Here is a 21,899-nt window from a genome sequence, read left to right on the forward strand (position 1 = left end):
TAAACAAAAGATGATCCAACCTGGCATAGGTCTTGTGCGCATTAGAATAGTAGGTGTACTCTCTATCTCTTGGATGTGTACGGCGCCAAAGATCTTGAAGATCCAGTTCCGTTAGGCAGTCAGTGCAACTAGTGGAAAAAGTACCAGCTTGGTGGGTGCGTTCGGCGGACCTGTCCAGAGTCATGTAAAACACCATATTGAAATCCCCCCCCAATATTATATGCCTATCCGGCGTGTCCGATATATCTGTAAGGGCTGAGTGTAGAAATTGTTCTTGGTAGTCATTAGGGCTATAAAGAGACCCAATCGTGAACGTCAGACGCCCTAGGGCGAAGTGGTACGCAAGCAGCCTCCCCCTCTGTTTGGCACTCTTATGTAGGACCTCTCCTTTGAACTGTCGTGCCACTAATATCGCCACCCTTGCAGTCTTGGTGGAGCAAGAAAAGAAGAATTTGGATGGAAATTTGCGCGACCTGAGCCTATGGCAGTCGCGAGCCAGCAAGTGGTTCTCCTGCAGTAAGCAAATGTCTGCTTGGGCGTTTTCTTAGCAGGACAGAAGTGCGCGCCGCTTAATAGGATTGTTTAGACCCCGCACATTGAGGGTCAGGACCTTATGGGTTGTAGGTGGCATGATTTATGCAGTGAAGAGCTACGCTAGTCGTCGTATCTGTAAGTGTACAAAGAATGAGTATGAGTGGATAGTGGTGGGCCAATCGCGACATCAGGGTCCTCCAGCCGAATGGAGCATCCCAACCAAATTCAGAGCACTGGACATTCCTCCCCCCCTTCTCCCCCTCCTTCCCTGAACTTCCTCCCCAACTGCCCACCTACCCCAAATCCCTTACCCCCAACCGCCGCCTCCCATCTCCCCCCTCTCTAACCCCAACTGAGAGTCCCAACAAACAAACCATAGTCCAGGCTGAGCGAACCCACGTCAGGCCTGTGGTAAAGTCGTCCAGGGGGAAGTGTGGCAGTGGTGACCTCCGTGGCCCCCCCGCCCGTCTTCCCTCGCCCGTATAGGCGTCAAGCGATGAGTGCAAATCCCATGATAATGCTGTCTCAATGCCCGGCCTTCGTATCCTTGACCACTTCTTGAATGGCCGCTGCCTGTTCCTGGGCCATAGTCACAGGTCCGGTTTAAGTTCCGCTTTGGGGGAGCGGTGTCGCCCCACCTGCTGCCAGTCGCCTCTAGAGTGCTGCATGGACCTCTCCTGTGAATGCCGTGGTGACATTTTGCCCCCGGGTTCGTCATCGTCCATATCAATTCCCAGGGGAGAGCAAGTGTCCCGAAGGGAGCGGAGTTGGTGAAGTGCCCCCTTCCATTTGAAGACGAGCCGGAAGGGGTGTCCCCAAGAGTAGGGGATCCCAGTGCCCCTTAGGAACGTCGTGGCCACCCGGAAGGCCTTCCGTTTTTGCAGGGTGATGGCCGAGAGGTCTTCGTACAAGGCCACCGGGTTGCCCTAGAAGCGGAGAGGTTGTTTCCGCCGGGCCTCCTCCAAGATTCTTTTCTTCTGAGGGAAATCCGGTAGATAGGCTATGATGTCCGGCAGTGGGGTGGGTGCGCGCCGCGCTAACCCAACTCTGTGTGCCCTGTCTATGCGGATTTCATATTCTGCGGACTCGCCTATAACGTCTCGAAACAGCCCCTGTAGGTATTCGGTCACACTGTTCCCCTCCGCCTTTAATGGCACTCCCCGGACTCTGATGTTGTTCCTCCGGGAGCGGTTTTCTAAATCCTCTGCATGCGCTTGGAGGTCCACCTGTTGCTCCTGGAGGCGGATAACCTCCTGCTGCAGCTGGTCAACCTCCGCACTCCTTGACGGGTCTGCTTCATCCACCGTCACAACCCGTTCCCCTAGGCTGTCCACCTCACGGCGGAGTTCGCGCTGTTCCCCCACCAGTTCTGGCTTTAGGGTCTGAAAGTCCTCTCTTAGGTAATTGAAAAGGGACTCGAGGAAAGCCTTGGTGATCGGCCCCCCCCTCCTCCTGTCCCGAAACACCTGCCACTGCCTGGGGGGCGGGCTTTTATCCACTTTTGATGCACCTTTGCGTGCGCATCTGGGGAATTGTGCGTCCTCCACTGCGCCCCGCGTTAGCCATCGTGCCCGTGCCCGGCTATCAGTCAGACCTGCCTGACCGGTGATGCCTCCCCCGGGAGGCGGGTAGGGTCAGGTGTGCTCTGGTCCCATTCAGTCGGCCTGGCTTTCGGCAGCGGGAAGGCCTTCACAAGGTGACCCTTCCTCACCAATCCAGCTCCCCCTCCGTAGATCAGCTTGTGGGGCGTAGTATGTGGCTAACGGGCACCTCCAGTCACTCTGTGCCCTTCCTAACCTTACGGCAGGGCGCCCCCTCCCAGGGTGTCTTTTATGTCTCTGTAGCCTGAACACCTGGGTGTCTCCCGGGGCAGTCGAACCTGTTATCGCATCTCCGCTGTATGTTCTACGCAGTAGGCCCCAATGCCTAGGCCCCTATGTCTACAGCGTGCCGGGCCCGCAGTGGAGGTGTCTGTGCCTTTAAAGGGGTCCACCCGGGTATCCAGTCCAGGGGGTCAGACTCGTGGAATTGCCGTCTGAGTTGCATGTGGGGGTCTCTTGTAGGGCTTCCTGGTGCTGCAAGGCCCACCTCGTTTCCCCCCTCCGATCCAAGGCCGGGGCTCAGTTTGGTATCTGCCCGCCCACACCGTTTCTGCTGTCTGCGATGCTTTAACCCCTGCTCCAGGTTCCACCTATTGCGAAGGGTGCCTTTCCCACTCCCGGGATGATCAGTGAGCCGTCTCCGGCTCGTGGTGGCGGTCACTCTGGCTGTTGGGCACCCCCGGCCACTCCGTGCCCCTCCTTACCATGTGATAGGATGCCTCCTCCCTGTGTTGCTGTCGGGCCCCCGCAGTCCGAGGCCCGGGTTATATCTTGTGGCGTTCTGACAAGGCGTTACTGCCCCGTTGTCCACCCCATGCAGCAGGCCCCGAAGCCTGGGCCTCAATTTTCGTGACGCGCCGGGCCCCCCGCGGAGGTGTCTGCGCCTCTGCAGTGCGACCACCCAGTCTTCCAGCCGGGGGGGGGGGGTCAGTCTCTCCATATTGCCGCTGGACTGAATGTGGGGGCTCACCTCTTGGGCCTCCTGGCGCTACTCAGGCTCCGCAGGTCCGCCACGTCTCCCCTCTCAGGCCTGAAGCCCGGGCCTCAATTTTCGCGACACCTGCTGGGAGTCCGCCGGTCCCCTTCGCTACTGCCGTCTGCTGATCTGTGCTCCTTGTGGCAGAACCCTCCCGTGTGGCCGGGGACCCGGCCGCATTTCAGGGGGATCTGCGGGTCACCTCAGGTATGCGCCTCTGGTATGCGGTGGCGCTCCCACTCATCCTGTCACCAGAGCTCAGCGCCCGCCTCTTCGTTGTGCTGCCGCCATTGCCTCGCGGCCGCCGGGGCAGAACTCGGGTCTCCGTCCGGAAGACGCTGCGCAGCCAGTCGGGCCGCTTAGCTTGCTTCAAAAGTGGCCTAATGTAGTCGGCTGTCGAAACTGTAAATCGCCAACACTGCTGGGGAGTTTGCAGGCTAGAATTAACACTATTTGGGATTCGGGACGGAGAAGCCTCGAAAGCCTGCATCTCCTCAGGCCGCCATCCTAGCCACGCCCCTCAAGGAGTTTTTTAAATAGATATTTTAAATCTTTTAATAGCGCAGGTGGGGGCCAACTTTGCTCTGCCACGAGTGTGCGAAGATTTGCCTGCTCCGCCTACTTCACGGAATGCAGAACAGGCAAAATTCCACACATTCCGTGGGCGGAACAGAGTTGTCAGCCCAAAATTCCTTTTTACAAGATAGTAGCGCATAAAACATTCATCAAACAGCTTTGTAAAACTTTGTTTTAAAATCATTTTAAAAACAGTCCAAAAGGGAAACAAATTACTACGGAAATCAGAGATCACTCAAAGGTTGGGAGGAAGTCCACCTTCTATCGTCCACCAAAGAGGAACTACAGAGTCATGAAGGAGAAAATGAGGAGTAGGATATGAAGGAAGAGGGGGATGTCCCTGCAGGGGAACCAATGCCAGAAGAAGATGAGCTTACAGGTGCCAAATTCTCTACCTTGTTCAAAGAGCAGTGTGTCTTCTTGCAGACTGGCCATGGCTCAGCTAGAGGATAGAGAGACAGCGAGGCTCTGAAATTACAACTAACAACCCTTGTCCTGGAAGAAAATTGATTGACTGCAGGAAAAAATAAATCAGTCCTGGTATGTGGTCGGGGATGTTATTTGCATGTGGTTCGCAGGATATGAATTGGTCCTGCATATGCATGGAGTCCCAAAGGAAGTGCATGCCAATTGTTGGGCCTGAATATGTCTCTTTACATTGCAGATTTTATTCCTTGATGCGTTCACAACGTGGTGGTTACAACGACCGCCTTGTACAACAGACTGCCATTACAATGCAAGTTGTCATTACAGCGACTTGCGCTAGAAGGCGCGCTGGACTTAGGAATAGTATGATTTACTATTCCAACTCCAGTGTGTGCAACACTAGGGAAAGTTTTGGTACAGTAAAACATACTATTCCTTATCCTAGAGCACCATCTGGCGTAAGTTGCTGTAACGACTTGCGTAGTAATGGCACTGCGTTGTTACAACTCGGTTGTTGTAACGAGCGCGTTGTGTTTGCATGCAGTGTAAAACCCAGGATGTAAACGTTGTCTCCCGATGGAAAGTACACCCTATTGGCCCAAGAGGCAGCTGATCACATGACCCATGCTCTTATCTCCAAGTTTTGTCTAACTCCTGAAAAGTGCCACCTAAGGTTTATGGATAGCCAGAAGCAGTCATGCCAGTCATGGGTAATGGGTATAGTTTGTGGATCCATTAAGTAAGGCAGTATATGGTTGTGTGAAGGGCAGCTAAGCAAATGATTATGAGGGGCTTTATAATATGATTTTTGAAGGTGCACACACTGAGTGATTGCTTTACAGACTTGCTCTAGAATCTAATTGATTCTAACCAAACTGTACCCCCGTCAACAGCATTAAGAGAGCAGGCAAAACCGAAAGGAGTTCTATAAATGATCCCAAAGGAGTATTCAAGAGAAGGAGTCTCAAACTAGCCCTGATCATAAGAAGAGAGGGTTTAGGGGACGGTTTAGAGAGACAAACGCCCCAGGATTTTTCCAGCTGAAGTGCTATGAGTGTTACCAATCAAGGCACATGAAGAGCATCTTTTTTGTCCCTACATGCAAGAGCCCTCTACGGGTGGGGGTACCCTGGGTTTTGTCAGTATAGGGCTTGGGGAGGAGGATGCCCAATTTAGTTTGGGGAAGAAGTACAGATGGCACTATAGTGCCCCTGGGTAACAGAGAGGTGGTGCCTCAGGCTCACATGCCTGATAACACTAAAAGGTAGAGGCAAGGTCTCACCATCAGTAGGCAGAGAGCAGCAGCTCCGAGAGACATATAAGCTAAAATCACTATGGTTAGGTATCACCTGGTATCTGAAAAGAACTTATCTCTAATGTAGATCACCATGTTGTACAAAGGAAAACCAAAGGGGATGATGGACGATGGACGGAGTGTTGAACATTGCAAGCACTCTCCCCCAGTCAACTGATCTGGGTTTGATCCATTTTCATTCATTAGCTCACTCCACCTCCCCAGTTCTGACATGACCTTATGCAAATCAGTTTGACCCTGTGCCTCATGGGAACAGTCCAGCACAGGTTGAGACAGCTGACAACCAGGTACAACACTACCTGGTTACCCTAGACTGGGGTTAGTGCCTCAGTTCCTCTGAAAGTAGCTGTGAGGTCATCATCTCGTGTTGATTGTGTGCTGGGGAATGACCTAAAGCACTATCTGTCAGGAAGTAGCACTCACGTCCTATCTGGAGATGTTGGGGTGCCAGAGCTCGGTTCCTATGACCACACAGTCCACGACAACCCGCCAGGAGAAACAAACAGACCAAAAGCCTGAAACAGTTGTCCTGGTGCCTGCCGGGAAGAGGATGGGGAAGGGATGTGGAAAACCCCAGCTGGAAAGTTCCCTTGGTCTGACAAGAGGCTGAAACTGAGGGGGAGGCCCCAGAATGAACAAGGGAGAACATTGCTGTCCTGGGAAATCTGCCTGAGCTATCTGGGTAGCAAGCTGTGGGGTGTCTGGCACAGGCAATGTTCTGCAGGGTGCAAAGGGGATGCCCCACTCTTGATGACCAATGGTAACAGGCTGAAACCCAGGCCAATGGCAACTCCTCTACTGTTCACCACAATTATTGGTAGAATATTGTCCTGTATAGGAAGCTTTAGGTATCTCAGGTTGAGTGAACTCATGTGTTGGTAATCCCCCCAGTGATAACAGGCATTTTCTACTGGAACTGGTAAATGATATCCCACTGCCAGGACAACCAGGACAGGCCAAAACCTTTAACTAACTGTTCACCCACTTCAATTGGCTTGGATGATGATCCACTCATATGCAGTACCTGCCCTGCCATTTATAAGTCATGCACTACCTGCCGGGAAAGTCAGGGGTAAAGTGCCCACCTACAACCTTTCCCCATGGTGGGTGCTCCCTTTGAGACAGTGTGTTAGACCTGGCATCCTTGGCGTGGTTTCCCCTGACTTTTTGCCTCGACCACCTGTATTTTTGACACTGTGCTGGATTTCATTTTTGCAGGTTTAGATGCTTTGGGCACTTTGCCACTGCTAATCAGTGCCAACGTGCAAGTGCTCCCTGTGTAAATTGTTATTGTGATTGGTTATCCATGATTGGCTTATTTGTTTTACCAGTAGGTCCCTGGTAAAGTGCACTGTATGTGCCAGGGCTGGTAATTCAAATGCTACTAGCGGACTTGCAACAATGGTTGTGCCACCCACATGAGCAGCGCTGAAAAGAGGTCTCAAGCCTGCCACTACAGTGCCTGTGGGCAGTTTTTTAACTGCCATGTCGACCTGGCCAGTGCACCTATTTGCCAGGTCATACCCTACCCTTTTCTTACACATTAGTCACCCCTATGGTAGGCCCAAGGTATCCCGCTGGGCAGGGTGCAGTGTATGTGAAATGTAGGACATGTACTAGTGTGGGTAATATGTTCTGATAGTGAAATACTGCCAATTTCGTTTTTCACTATTAAAAGGCTATCTTGCCTATAGGACAGAATGGGGAATACTGTGTAACATGTTTACCTACATAATTTACCATAGGAGCAAGATAGAAAATTGGAATCTGGTATCCAGGCACTCAGAATTTAATAACACGCCTTTTAGGAAGGATGGTTTTTAAATTCAGTGTTTGAAAATAACCCTTTTAAAAAGTGGCTACTTTCTTGTTCAACCTTTCTGTGTGCCTCTGCCTGCTTGTGGATTGACTGTCTGGTTTGAGAGTGACCGGGGCTGGGGTGGCTCCAGGAGTCTGGGTGAGTCAGCACTAGGCTGATTAGACCTATCTGCATTTGGAGTGGTGGGAGGAGTAGCACCTGGGCCTTCATGGGGCTGTGCCTGCCTTCCACATGGCTGGCTCCACCTCCTGGGGTTCGTCTGATGACCCTGGCCCACACTGACAAAGGAAGAAGTTGTGCACTGGCAGAGTGCACCCGGAACTGGTTAGGACTGGGTCCAGGACCCCTCACACATAGAGAACACAGACTTTTGGGTTATAAATATGAGAGCTGAAACCCCTGAAAACTAGACTACTTCGTGATCAAGAGGAATCCCTGCCAAAGAAGATCAGCTGAAGAGACTGAGAACAAGTACTGTCCTTGCTGTGTGTCTGGGGTTGGTCTGCTGTTTGCTGTTTCTACTTAGGAGAGGACTAAAGGACTTTGCTGTGTGCTGTGTCCCCTGCTTGAAGAAGGACTTTGCTGTGTGCTCTGTTCCATCTGTAGAAAAGTCTCCAAGGGCCTGAGAAGAGCTGTCCTCCTGTTTCTGAAGTCCCAGGCACAAAAGAACTTCACCCCCAGCTTCCCTGAACTTCCTTGCTGGGAGTTCCAGTCTGCCAGGAGGGCCTGTAACTGTGTGTGAGACCTTTTTGCTGTGGGGTGCTGGAAGCACGACGCAACGAGAGAGAAGTGTGACGCTGCTCTCACATCATCAAGGAAGCGTGTCGCTGCCTCTGTTCGCCGTCGCATCACCGGAGAAGTGTACCGCCACACAGAGGGTGCCTTCACATACCTGGAGAAGCGTGTTGCAGGGCTGTCACATCACTGAGGAAGCGAGCTGCTGCTGATTGTCACCGCAACACCGGAGAAGCGTGTTGCAGGGCCTGACACAGCTCAGAAAACCACTGAGTTTGCCGCATGGCCGTTGGGTGTGCACGCATGTAAAGACGACATTTTCTCGCATCGCACCGGATCATCGCAATGCATCGAGGCACCATCTTGTCACATCGGAACCGGAGCACAGGAAGAATCAACACATCGCCTTTTCTGCGACCCTTTTGTTTGTTTTGCATTACGCATCCAAGAGACTTTGTGAGTAAAGTGTTGCATTTCATCATCTAAAAGTTTATTTTTGTAACAACCTTTCTAAAGACATTATATTGATTTTTTGTATGTTGGAATTTGGTTGTTATGGTCTTGTTTAGTTTAGATAAAGATATTTTATTTTTCTAAACTGGTGTGGTGTCCATTAGTGGTGTTTTCACTGTGTTACTGTGGGTGCTGGTACAAATACTTTACACATTGCCTTTGGGATAAGCCTGTCTGCTCGTGCCAAGCTACCAAGGGGGTGAGCAGGGTTATCTAAAGTGTGTATCCCCCTTACCCTGACTAAAAGCAAGGATCCCTATTTGGTCAAAGGTACCTACCTCTGCCAACTAGAGATCCCCATTTCTAACACAGTGTAATACACATTTTAGGGCTTCCCAAATCTGCAGCAGTCGCATTTCTAACCAAAAAGTGTAAGAAGTTAGTTAAACTCACTACTATAAGGAAGAAATAGGATTTGAACTACAGTTCTGTCACTAACCCACAAAGCAGTTCTGCGTAGAGAGTGATGTCAGGTTACATACCGGTCACATTCAAGTTTCAGAAACCCAGTGGTAATACAAACAATCATTTTCTCACGAACTACACAGTCCTGAATACTGAATAATGCTAAGAGTGTTAGGTATTTGTGTGAAACCTTTATTTAAAAAGTCTTAATCAAGTACTTAAAAAGTGCTCAACAACCACACAGCACACATATATAAAGGCAATTATCCATGTGATAAGCAGTGAGAATAAAATTAACATTTCTAACATGTTTTGGGAAGCGCCTAGTACCCTAGCAATCTCCAGCTGTTTCTAAGCGCTACACTATATTCATATTCATAGTTATTATTAGCAAGCTCGCCTTTCAAGTTTCTTGAGGACGATGACACATCATACCTTTTGACAGGTAATGTAGCTGTATTTTATCACAGATCTGTTGGGGAGGGAAATGTACTGCAGGTGAAAGAGCACCCTCTGCTAGTCTTACAACCCAAACTCTCCAACTGAGACTGGCTGATCAGCAAACTGACTTACTCTGGTAATAATTTTAGACAAAGTGCTCTCCCAATCAATGGTTTAATGCTGGACTTTAAATAGGATTTGACCAATGATTTAATATTGTATTTTCAAAATAAAATGAGTGGAGAGACATGAGATTCTTCAAGACTAAGCCATCAGGACACAAAATGCATCAGCTCTGTCCTCATGTTGATTTTAGGCTGCTGCTACTATAACCTTGAGACTTACAGCAAGGGATCATGCTAGAATTGTGGTACCTGATACTGAAAATATTAAACAAGAAGTGAGCTGCCATGAACATGACCTTTGCACATCCAGCTAATGGTATGAATGTGAGAGCAGACTAACTTAGCCCAACTAAATTGGAGCCTGTCAAGGTATTCATGACATCCCCGGAATGGGACTAGAGGTTAATAATGTTGAATCCTGTGAAAACTTACATCAACATTATATGGAACTACCATATAAATGAATACATATATAGCCATAATATTTAAGATAACTTATAAATGAATGCACATATCAAATAAAAGGACTTAAAATGTATAAAACATAATATGACACGTTCCTTCATTTGGACTCAGAAGAGTAGAAACAGTCAATTCACTCAGAGCTGAAGATAAGTCGAGCCCTTTACTTATTGTTTCCCAATCGATGATGGCATTACATATTCTCCATATTTCCTAGGAATCTTTGTAGCATCAACGATACGTGAGATAATCACATAGGCATGATTAATGCAATAATTCAACTGTGTTGGTTAAGGACCAGCTGCTAGTGAAGGGCATGGACACACACATTGGAAAGGCAGTGAGATTGCTTTGTTCTTTATCTCTGTATGACTCGAGAGTTGAAACAGTCCTTCAAGAAGAGCATACTTCACAATTGGCATGTGCCTTGCTCTGCAATAGGTTTGGTGCATCTTCAATGTCCTTAGAACTAGAAGTTGTTTGATGTTGATGGATGTAACAGTGCATTTCCAGAGGCAGCTTGAGAGTGATTTCCTGCATACAGTTCATGTACAAAAAGGTGGGTCATACTCGCAGAGCACACAAACCATCCATTTTGTGAAATGTCAGAATCCAGTGCTCACTTTGAACTGCGAGCCAGTCATAACCCAGATAGAAGTCTATGGTCTTTCTGCATTTTTGTTTAGCGAGATAGACATGCTCCATGTTTTTGATGGGGCTGGCACACATTCTTTGCTAGAAAGAAAAGGAGAATGACATAGCAAATTATCACACAGATGGTGTGGAATCTGCCCAACAATATTAAAAACAAGGGCTGGAAAAGTGATGGAATCGGTTCAAACTTAGCTTTAAATCCAGTTACCAGACCAGATTTGATTGTTTTGAATAAATTAACAATGCCAGTTGTGCTTAATCAGCTGAAGATAATGCACTCATAGGGGCACATTAGGATTGCGGATTTTCCACATCCTCCAGGTCGGCAAAAGCCACCGCCGGCTTGGAGGATGCGGAAAAACCACAGCGGACCGACCAAAGACCCACTGCCGCATTAGGATGGCTGTTTGGTCCTGGTTTCAGTCCGCAGCTTTTCCGCCGCGGTTGGCTTACAACCGCGGCGGAAAATCCCTAATATGGTGGCGGCGTCTCTCAGACATATTAGAATGCCCAAAAAAATATGCTTTTCCGGGGCGGGTTTTCCGCCGTGGAAAAGCATATGGACCTTCACTGGGGGGGCCCGTTGCGGGCCCCCTGGGTGAAGGGGGGGTGGTGGGTGCACATGGGGGGTACCTATGGTACCCCCCTGAATTTGTATGCAGAAATCGGCAGGCACCGCACGGTGCCTGCCACTTTCTGCATACAAATGCATTGCATGCGTTTTTAACATTGCGGCGGGTGCAGCTTGAAGCCGCACCCGCCACAATGTTAAAAATAGAGGATATGACGGCCATGGTGGCGGTCACATCCTAATTGCACAGGAGGGAACTCCGCAGGCCATGCGGAGGTTCCCTCCAACTCAGTGATCGCGGACAGACTCAAGTCCGTCCGCGATCATAATGGGCCCCATAGTGTGCAGAATTGGGGAGGATACTTGGCCTCCAAAGTTCTCTGTATCTTTAAAGCAGAGTCTGGCTGTTTGCCAGTCAAATGTTTCTGCTGGCAAGGTCAAAGGAACCGAGGGGCATATTATCAAGAAAGGGCGATACATTATCGCCGCTTTTATCGGCAGGAAACTGCCGCTAAAGCAGCGATAATGGGCTTGATAATATGCCTTTGTGAATTCCCATAGAAACCCAGGCTCTGGTGTTAACCTGGGCTTCTATGGGAATTCACAAGGGCATATTATCAGGCCCATTATCGCCGCTTTAGCGGATGTTTCCTGCCGAGAAAAGCAGCGATAATGTATCGCCCTTTCTTGATAATATGGCCCCTCATTTTGTAGCAAAGTAGCAACAGACTTACCAAGTTTAGCAAACCGCACATTGCATGTGTCTATTCAAGCCAAGGGACACTTTCAGATACACTATGAGTTGGGGGATACAAGGTTATTACCCAACATTTTATCACTCATGATACAGTTAGTAAACAGAGTTATCTTGTGCCATTCTGCAATAGCTTTCATTACTTAATGTTAAATAGGAACTTTTGCTCAAGAGTGTGTGATGATGAACTAGGAGCGATGGAACAAGTGCAACTGATAAGGTACAACTCAGAAATGCCTTCAAAATGAAATGTTACTATTCCATGTAAAGTTACAGAGTGACACAGGAGTGAATGACCTATAGATGATGTGTTTTACTTTAGCTGTGTGTGGTCTCAGGAAAAAGTAGAAAAATTCATATTTTCACTAATTCTGTTCAAATGCTTCTTCATAGACTAACCAACATCGGCATAACTTACCCACATTTAATATGCTTACGATTGCACAAGTGTATCCCAATTATATCTAGGGTCATTGGGCCTGATTCACAATAGTAATCTGAGGCAAAATCCTAAACTTACTACTTTTGGTATTCACAGAAGGCATTTAGTAGTAAAGTTGGGATTCCTAACTTTTCTACTACTAAACAAAGACAAAATCCTAACTTTACGAATTTTGGTATTCAAAAAAGGCATTTAGAAGAAGTAAAGTTAGGAATCCTATCGTTACTACTACTAAATCCCTTTTGTAAATACTGAAAGTAGTAAAGTTAGGATTTTTTCTCAGTTTAGTAGAAGTAAAGTTAGGAATCCTAACTTTGCTACTACTAAATGCCTTCTGTGAATACCAAAAGTAGTAAGTTTAGGATTTTGCCTCAGATTAGTTCTGTGAATCGCCCCCTGTGTCATTAAGTTGAGGACAAGGAATTCTGGAATGAAATTGTTGCATGCATTTGTCTGAATTAACATGATAAAAAGCTATTCCTCCATGATATAATTTAGCAGAATTACTATAGCCTTATAGCCCGCCGTAGCAGGCATACCAGCTATTAAAGGCCAGCTGCAACGTTAAAGGTCCGAGCCGAAGGCTAGCGACTTTAACACGGCAGCGGGACTTTAATAGCCAGTATAGCCCTGCTACGAAGGGCTATAAGGCTATTAATACATTCTGTCACTAAAAGGCCGAATGTTCTAACAAATAAAACAAAGCCTTCAGGGAGCGCGAGAGGATTGAAATCCCTTCAGGATCTCTGAAGCTCTCTGAAGACTTTGTTCACAGAATGTTGGAGCTCCGGGTTTATACCAGCCATTATAAGCCCGGAGCACTCCATTGTTTTCAATGGAGCTACCAACATTCCAATGTTCTAATATAAGTTCTATTTTGGAACATATTATTTAGTTCAATATCAATCATGTTTTCTTTTATTTGCCAACTTAGGAACCTTAGCAAATCATGCAGAGATCCAAATCACCGGAAAGTTGTCTGCTTGTTAGTTTTGATCAGGAAACATTTTTTCTCTGAGTATTTTGCATGCTCTAAGCAGAACCATTTTAACCTTGTACTTGCCAAAATTCTGTTTCCCAAACACTCTTCATCAATATTTTATTTCCAATAATTATAACCTTGTATGGCAAAGTGAAGCCAGTTTCAGAATATTTTGAGGTCCTGAAGCGGAGGTCATTTAACGCACGGTTACTTGGTGTATGCACTCTATTGTGCGAGTTGCACTACACATTGATTGTGAATGGGTGAGTACACTGAATGCAGCACATGCACTTTATTGGGAGACCTTCACCACAAGCTGCACCTAGGTGAGTAAGAATGCCAAATGTTTGTGAAGTAGCACATACTAAGCGTGTGAGATGCATCTGCTGACCTAGATGCAACAAACTAATTAGAACTTCTCTTGTTGGAAACAGTACCTTTCCTTGTTTCCACAACAATCTTTTATCACCCTCATCTTTCCAAACCTTCTCAATGACTAGTAATGAATGTGTGCATAACCTGAGATGTGTGGAATCAGATTGTAGAATCAAACATTGTAATACAGATAGTCATTGGTGCAACATTTACAGCATGATTGGAAGAAGCGAAGTTCATGCTGATTGGCCAATACTGTTGGAGCTACAAGCAGACATCAGAGACTACTTTTCTTATGTAAGTTAATTTTATTTCCAGGCAACATGACTACTTTTATTTTGTTAAAAGTTATTATTCTTAGCTGAAGTTTGTAATAGAATTTTATTCCTAATTATTCGCACTCTAGTATGATAGTGTGGCTTGGGGCAGTGCTGATTTGCTACTATGCAATCTATTTCACCTCCACCTACTATCCTTGCCACTATGGGTGACACCATTATGCCATGGGGATATTGGTGAGAATCTTATGAAAATTATTTGGAAGCTTTTGGTGGGAAAGACTATGTAGCAAAAAGGAGCTATCTTTGTTCGGGCATAATTTGGAAGTGGAGGGTAGGAAAGTGCTTAAAACGTTACCAGTGTACAATAAACATTCCGGGAAAAGTCATAGTTATTCCAACGTGGAGGAAGAGTTGGATGATGAGTATGTTGTGTTGATGAAAGCATTGGAAGGAAATTTTGAAATGAAATTAAGTGTAGTAATGGAAAGACATACATTATTTTCCAGAGCACAGTTGGCTGGAAATATTGTAGACCAATTTGTAGAGAAATTAAGAACTTTAGCCGCAACGTGTACATTTTAGTATCTTCAAGAAGAAATCATTGGGGCTCAGCTGATTAGCCAGACTTTTTGTTGTTTGTTCTTCCGCCCCCTAGCTTTGTTGATTGTTTCAATGTTTGGGGTAAGGGGATGTATTGTATTCATCAGTGTTGCTTGGTACCAGGTCTGTTCTAGAACTGGCATGTTTTGAAAGGGTTGGAATGTTCCTTGGACAGTTGCTGACTGAAGCTTGCCCAGGCTGGTCTCTCCATACAAACTTCAATAAAGAAATTGTCTCTCATCAAGCTACATGTGTGTTTGGAACACTGATTTTACAATGATGTTATCCATTGATATTTTTACAATTTAAGACAATTGTAAAAATAATTCTCTTGGTCCTATAATCCGGAACCCTTTCCCAAGCCATGTCATCAGGCAAAGGGTAGGCTGTAATGTTTGAGCATAGAGATCTCTTCAAGCTCTATGGGAAGAAGAATGTGGTGTAGTTCTCGAATCACTGCTCGTGGCACTGTTTTATCATAAACTTAATGGCCTTTTAATAATAGCAGACAGCAGTTAACATAATAAGCCACATAACAGGGAACAATACTCCTGTAACAATAAAGAACTAGGAGCATGTTAGCATTAGATACCTGTCACAAAAGAAAGGAGAAATCAATGTTTTTAAGTGTGTTGGTAAATTATTTGTTTCAAGTTCAGAGGCATGTTTATAATGCATTATTTCTTGCAAAGGCATCATATCAACTGATATTGGAAAGGTCGGAGGTTCATACTAAATTACAGTTTTATTTGTAATTGTTGGAACGGTAGATATGGATTACATGACAGCATAACAAAAGATTTAAAAAGCTCTCTATACAATACCAGTGAGATGGAATGAGTTGGCCTGTGCTGGTCGGTGGCAACAACTGATGCACCCCCCACTGTCTCTACCTTTGTTTATAATATAATATTATTGTAATTGTCATTCATGGTCCTATAATTTAATAACTCCGGTGCATCCATTAATGTTTATACGTTTTCTAAAGTAAAGAATCCCTACGCAGGGCGAGAACCTTAGGCCTCATTTCAACACATGGTATGATTGATTAGTCAGGCAGGGACACTAACAGAGGTAATTGAGACATTGACACTCAAATAGAACCACAGTCTGTTTTTATTCATGTCTAGGATACCCACTTATTAAAGGAAATTTCCTGGGGTATACCCCTATGCATTTGTATCTCTTGTCTTCTGGATCCGTGCCAAAAATCCAGTCACAATAAATATAAAAACGTGCAATTTTTGGTTGAGTCGGCCCTGGTGGTAGCACCCTACCAGGGTTTGGATAGGTGCAGATGATGAAGCATGTCACTATTTAGTGAGTGAGGTACCTATTCCAAAATGTTTGGATTTCCTCCAGGACCTCTTTTGGAATATTCCATCTAGTTGCCTGTATGTAGGACTCCTCCTCTCTCGTTCTCTTATTGTGAAAGAAACTGTAGACAAGACAGCATCAGATCCATCCATAGAATCTGTTAGTTGGTGTCAAGCTGGAGTCACAGCCGGCATTGTAATCCCCAGATTGGGACTCAAATTCTCCTAATTGCTGCATTCTTCTTCAGAGTAGGGAGAAGTAGTGAGGTTCTACTCTGAAAATGTATTGGTGTCAGATGGGTCTGCTGTACAAACTCAGCCACATAGCGCTTATTGACTTAATTGATGGACCCCTTCCTGTTTTTATTTGAACCAGGCAATGGAGACAGGATTACAGCTTAAGTGCCTTCTAATCCAATAACTGGAATGGGTGGTCGTTAAAATGGACCAAATGCTTGTCTATCAGAGATATTTTCTTAGACTAGATCATCTACTTTTGGTATCTACCCATAAGAAGCTTGAACAACTTTTAGTTTGCCAGTGGTGGACTTGGATTGCCAACTTTCCACTATAATCTATGTCATGTAAATACATAGAAACTCCTGGGAGGATCTCATATGTAGTGTGACCACCTTATATTTCTTTAGGCAAGTTATTTAATACTCTCTAGATTTCATACAGGTGATAAACCAACTCAGGCCTGAATTTAACACAATAGTGGCCAGGGCTTTTTTAAGAGTATTGTTTGCTTGCTCCGTAATTCCATTACTCTCCACGCAAAACAGATGTAAATAATGGAGACATGCTCCCTGAGCAGACATAGCATCCCTGACAGATTTTGAAGCATATAAAAGATCATTGTCTAAATTAAATACATTAATTGCTCCCATGGCTATTAGGCAGTTGAAATCCTTCATGAAACTTCGAGCATCAGTTTTTCTTTTGAGCCAAATCCATAGAAATCTGGAGCATGAATCTACCGAAACCAGTGTATATTACAACCAATTAGCAGATTCGATTGGTCCAATATGGTCGAGATAAATAAAGCCAACGTGTGTTTTAAGATAGAAAGATGAGTATGCACCGGTCTTCTAATAATAGAACGTTTAATTAGTGGGGTGAAATAAATTACCCCAAATATTCTTTAGCTTGTTTATTTGAACCTGGCCACCAGTACTATTGCCAGCATGGTACAGGTTAAGCTACTTATTAGGTATTATTCTATCTCCTTCTTTGAGCAAAGACATTGCTGTAATGTTTTCCTGAATAAAGGGTGTAGGTGTATCTGCTAGAAAAGCCATCTGCACGCTTTTCAATCTTAATTATTGCTTGTATCACTGCTAACAATATTTATGTTAATCTTGGTCTTAGATCTGGTTACTGCTACAACTACAATGGTCTGAATTATTGCGATTACTGCAGAGTTGGCTGCACAGTTTCATTTAGAAAAAATTCCTTAAATTCTAGTGACCATGGTGTGTTGCACAAGCAGAAATGGAAGCCTGTCTTGTAAGTCTGCTACTGTGTATTCTTTATTGATTTCCCTTTTGAATCTTTGAATTTATTAAATCACACATTTACTAGATCAATATTGTAGACTTGCACAAAGAAGGATGATTCTGGTGCTATTGGTATGGGAACTATGGGATCAGCCTTCGGTAGTGAAAGAATCAAGGCATGACGTTCTGCCAATTGCACAGTGCAATCACCTAAAAATGTAGTTTATACTCAGCTACAGCTAGAATTTGCCATTTTTAATCATTCCCTGCACTGCAATGCAAGCCGCAGAGTATTAATGTTCAGTGCCTACTTTGGGCTGTGCAGAACTGTGTGTGTAAAACAAGCTCTGTTATTAAACCAATGGGTAATGTTTCACGAGTTTGTAGTGTGTCTTATGTTTACTAGAGCAATTCTTGGGTGTGGATTGTTAGGTAATATTCACATTTCACACCAACCACATTCAATAAAGAGGCTACCTGTATTCAATGTTGGTGTACAGTGTGAACATTAGGTATACTTTTGTCACAGCTTCTAGTGCAGGAATGGGAGAAAATATTGTTCGAAATCTTCATTATGCCAAAAGGCACTCTTTCAAGATGGTTATCTGCACTATGTTTCTGCTTAGGAGTTATGTGATTTTTAAGCCACAGGACCTTTTAGAATATATATGTATATATCGTGACATGCTGGGTTTTTGTATCCATAGTCTGTAGATATTGTGCCTCTTGCATGTCTGTTTGGACTCCATATAAGATAACTGTGTGTTTTCCTTCTGAAGTTAGGAAACTCTGGCCGGGTATGTCATTTTCTTAGCATGTTTGGTGGTTGTAAGTTAGTGCACTTCTGGAGAAAGTCTGGAGCTAACCCATTGCCCTCACTAGATATATCATAGCCAAGGAAAAACACTTCTAGTTAAGCAGTTTTGTATTACTCACAATTAATTTTATAGCTGTGTGTAATCAGTATTGTCCCTTTCCAGACCACCATAGTCAGGCTCTGTTAAAATCATCATTAATGTAAGATAACTCCTCTGGATCAGGTTGTAAAAATCTCTATGATGCATACAGTAAATAATCCAGGGCTATTCTCATCCTTCATTGGTAATCTTTTAAAGACAAGCTGGTGCCTATTACAGGAGAGTTCAGTTAGATGCTTGCTTTCAGGCACTATATTCTGGTGGGAAAATTAATTGAAGGTATCCAAGGTTGGTTTATGTTTTTTCCACACCAGGTTTTTCATTAAGCCTGTGCTGTGAGCATTTTGAACTGCATAAGTACATGCATGTGAGTGTAAATTCTGATAGTCCAAGACTATCCTGTTGGATCAATCTGACATTAAAACAGTGGTATCCATGGCTGGACTTTAGGTCACAAAATGCCTTCATTCTGTACCTTATCTAGTATTACTTTTGATTTGTGCTTTGAAGACATTGGGCTTGAATTTGGGGCTCACTCATTAGAGCAGTGACATGTGGAATGGAATGTTTATCCCACCCTACTTGATTTCTGTTCAAGACTGGGTCTTCTTTACAGTCCACTCTCTTGCATGTGTTTCCCTGGTATCATCAGGTACTAGGGAGGGAAGGGCTACTTATAATCACTTCATCTGACAGAGAGGAACCTTCCAAATAGAGACTGGAGGTCAGTCATGCTCCTCAAGGATAATGTCATAAGGGTCACATAAATCAGCCATAATACTGCTTTAATTGTGCATTGTATGTCTGTCTCAATGTATATGTTAACATTAAAATTCGTATACTGAGGATTTGAATACTTACCTAGAGTCTACACTTGTCAATATTCTTCAGTCAGTTTCACCTCCAAAAGCTCCTATGGAGTCTGGAGCACTATTATAACTTCAGCTGTGCTATCTAGAAGCATTGTTGTTCAAGTACCCATCTGCAGAAGAATCTGCAGATTTCTACTTCATGCTTTTTTTGGAAGTCTATCTACTTTCATGTTTTTGAAGCGTGTCTTAGATCCAGTGGGGCATATTTGCAAGGATTTAACACTGCCATAGCTAAATGTTTTTTATGGTGCAGCATTTTTTTTAAATTGCCATATTTACAATGTGATGCTAGAGCCCTCTTTCTTCATTTTTTACCTGCTAGCACCTATCTTTTACAATGCCAGGTAAGCTAGCGGCATTTATCAAAAATGATATGCAAGGTAGGTGTTCCCCCAGAAAAACACCACCAAAACTCACTCCACCATATATACAAGGATTTTCTGAAACCCCACTAATACTTAAAAACTGCCACTAGGTCCCATTAGTGGCAATGTTTTGCTGCTAGGACAAGCTGGTCTTATCTGATGCTAGAGTACTTGTATAACAGCAGAGCAGACCCAAATCACGTTGGTGAGTTCTGCCACGTCATGGAACTAATGTTATTGCATCTAGAAGCTCCAAGGAGACAACCACCACTGCCGCTGCCACCACCACAGAGGCAGAGAAGGAAGTGGACATACCACCAGAGGATAACCCTCAGTGACCTCAGGTAGGAAGAGTTAATTCCTCATTATGGACTCAAGAGTGAGTCCACTGTCTACTTCCTGCACGAGATTGCACCATGGCTGCAGCCAACATCCCACCGATGCACCAACATCACTCCATAGGCCAAACTACTCTGTCCTTCACATGCTGGCATCTGCAACTTTTCAACCCACCACAGCCAGAGTGGGAGATGCATCAAGGTTCCTCCCCACCGTCCTTTATGCCATTATCCTTTATGCCTTTATCCTTATGCCATCCTCAGCCTCACGCTCCAGTACCTCTAAATCCCCAACACAGTGTAAAAACAACAGGAGAACAAGTAAGGTTTTATGCCATTGCAGGATTCCCACATGAGTTGGGGGCAATGGACTGCACCCATGTGCAACTTGTGCCTCCTGCGGTGACATACCACATCTACCCCAAGAGGAAACACATCTATTCCATGAATGTGTAGGTAGTTGTGGACCATTTTTGACTTTTCATCAACGTCCTTGCCAAGTACCTGGGCAGGTCACATGACTCAATCATCTTACGACAATCTTTCATCAATCAGTGTTTCCAGAATGGGACCTATGGGAATGGCCTACCGGTCGGTAAGTACACTTCAAGCACACGACAGACCACAAGGCACTCAATAATGGAGTAAGCCATTGTCTTATTATCAGTCTTGGCTAGAATGACACAGTGCATACATTGTTGGTGTGGCCCGATGGAGTTGTACAAATGAGCAACACAGAATCTACAAGTCACATATGTCAACACTCACTAAGTCACTGTGGGCCCCATGTACACATCTAATGGACTGATGCATTATCATCAATTTATGATGCTCTGGTGGAGTACATGCCCAAATCATGTCAATTTGGAAATAGGTATGCAGTACTGCAAGACCCAACAGAGTGTGACTCTCATACACACAAAGTTAAGGATGTATACCGTGGTCATTTTGTTCTGATGGACTATACCATCCAACACCAATGTAGATCACATCCTTTTAACACACATCCTATGTACGGGGACCCTGCAACAGTATGCAAGTGGTGTGCCACCCAAGGGGAGGTGAAAAGATGATGCATAAGCACAGATCTCCTTCCCATGTCCAATCATAATGTGTCCAGCATTCTGCATTACACAATGAAGGAGGAAATTGCACGGATTGTATGAAATTGCTGCTGGACTATGTCCCTTAACACATTATGGGCCATATGCATCAAGCATGCTTTACCTTCGCAAACGTCCAATTTGCAGAATCGGCCATTTGTGAACGCAAAAAAATGCGTTTCTAATGCAGCAAACCCTATTTTGAGATTTGGTAACCTGTTACCGAATCGCAAAATGGGTTTGCAATTCTCTATAAGGAAGGGGCGTGTTTTTGGCATCCCTTCCTAATTCTGAATCGCATCGGTATGCATGAATGTTTTGCTGTATGTAAATCACTTTGGATAAAGTTTATCTCAGCCTTTCCATAATCATTGATGTCTAGTGGTACCAAGCAACATGAGGACCTATGTGCACATGTAATTGTGGCAAAGACCCTCACATATGAAGAAAGAAGTACAATGAGGCAGCAAAAAACATAGCTGAAGCAAGGCAATCCCTGTGTGAAGTCTGTGTATCACAGGCCAATCCTATGAGCAAGTCAAATGAAGATAAATCACACATCTCTGAAACTGAGAAATATGGGCATACATTACACCGCACTGGTTACCCTCAACAACGCTGCATCATATCACAAATCATATACACACATCACATTCAATGTGCACAGCATGTATGAATGTGTGTTGTGAAAACCTCTACAGCAGTCATCAAAGGTGCCAGACTGTGCAGCAAGTTGCCCCCTCATTCACAAACTACATCTCCCATATAGCCAACAATAACGTTTTCAGGGAAATATTGTGACTGTCATAGAGAAATGCTACACTGCTTCCGCCTGCCCAGACACACAACCAATGGACACTGATTCATGTGGAAGATAGGGCCTACAATGTCCCCAAGATGTA

Source organism: Lissotriton vulgaris, chromosome 4_1 (genome assembly GCF_964263255.1).
Source record: "Lissotriton vulgaris chromosome 4_1, aLisVul1.2, whole genome shotgun sequence".
NCBI classification, from domain to species: domain Eukaryota; kingdom Metazoa; phylum Chordata; class Amphibia; order Caudata; family Salamandridae; genus Lissotriton; species Lissotriton vulgaris.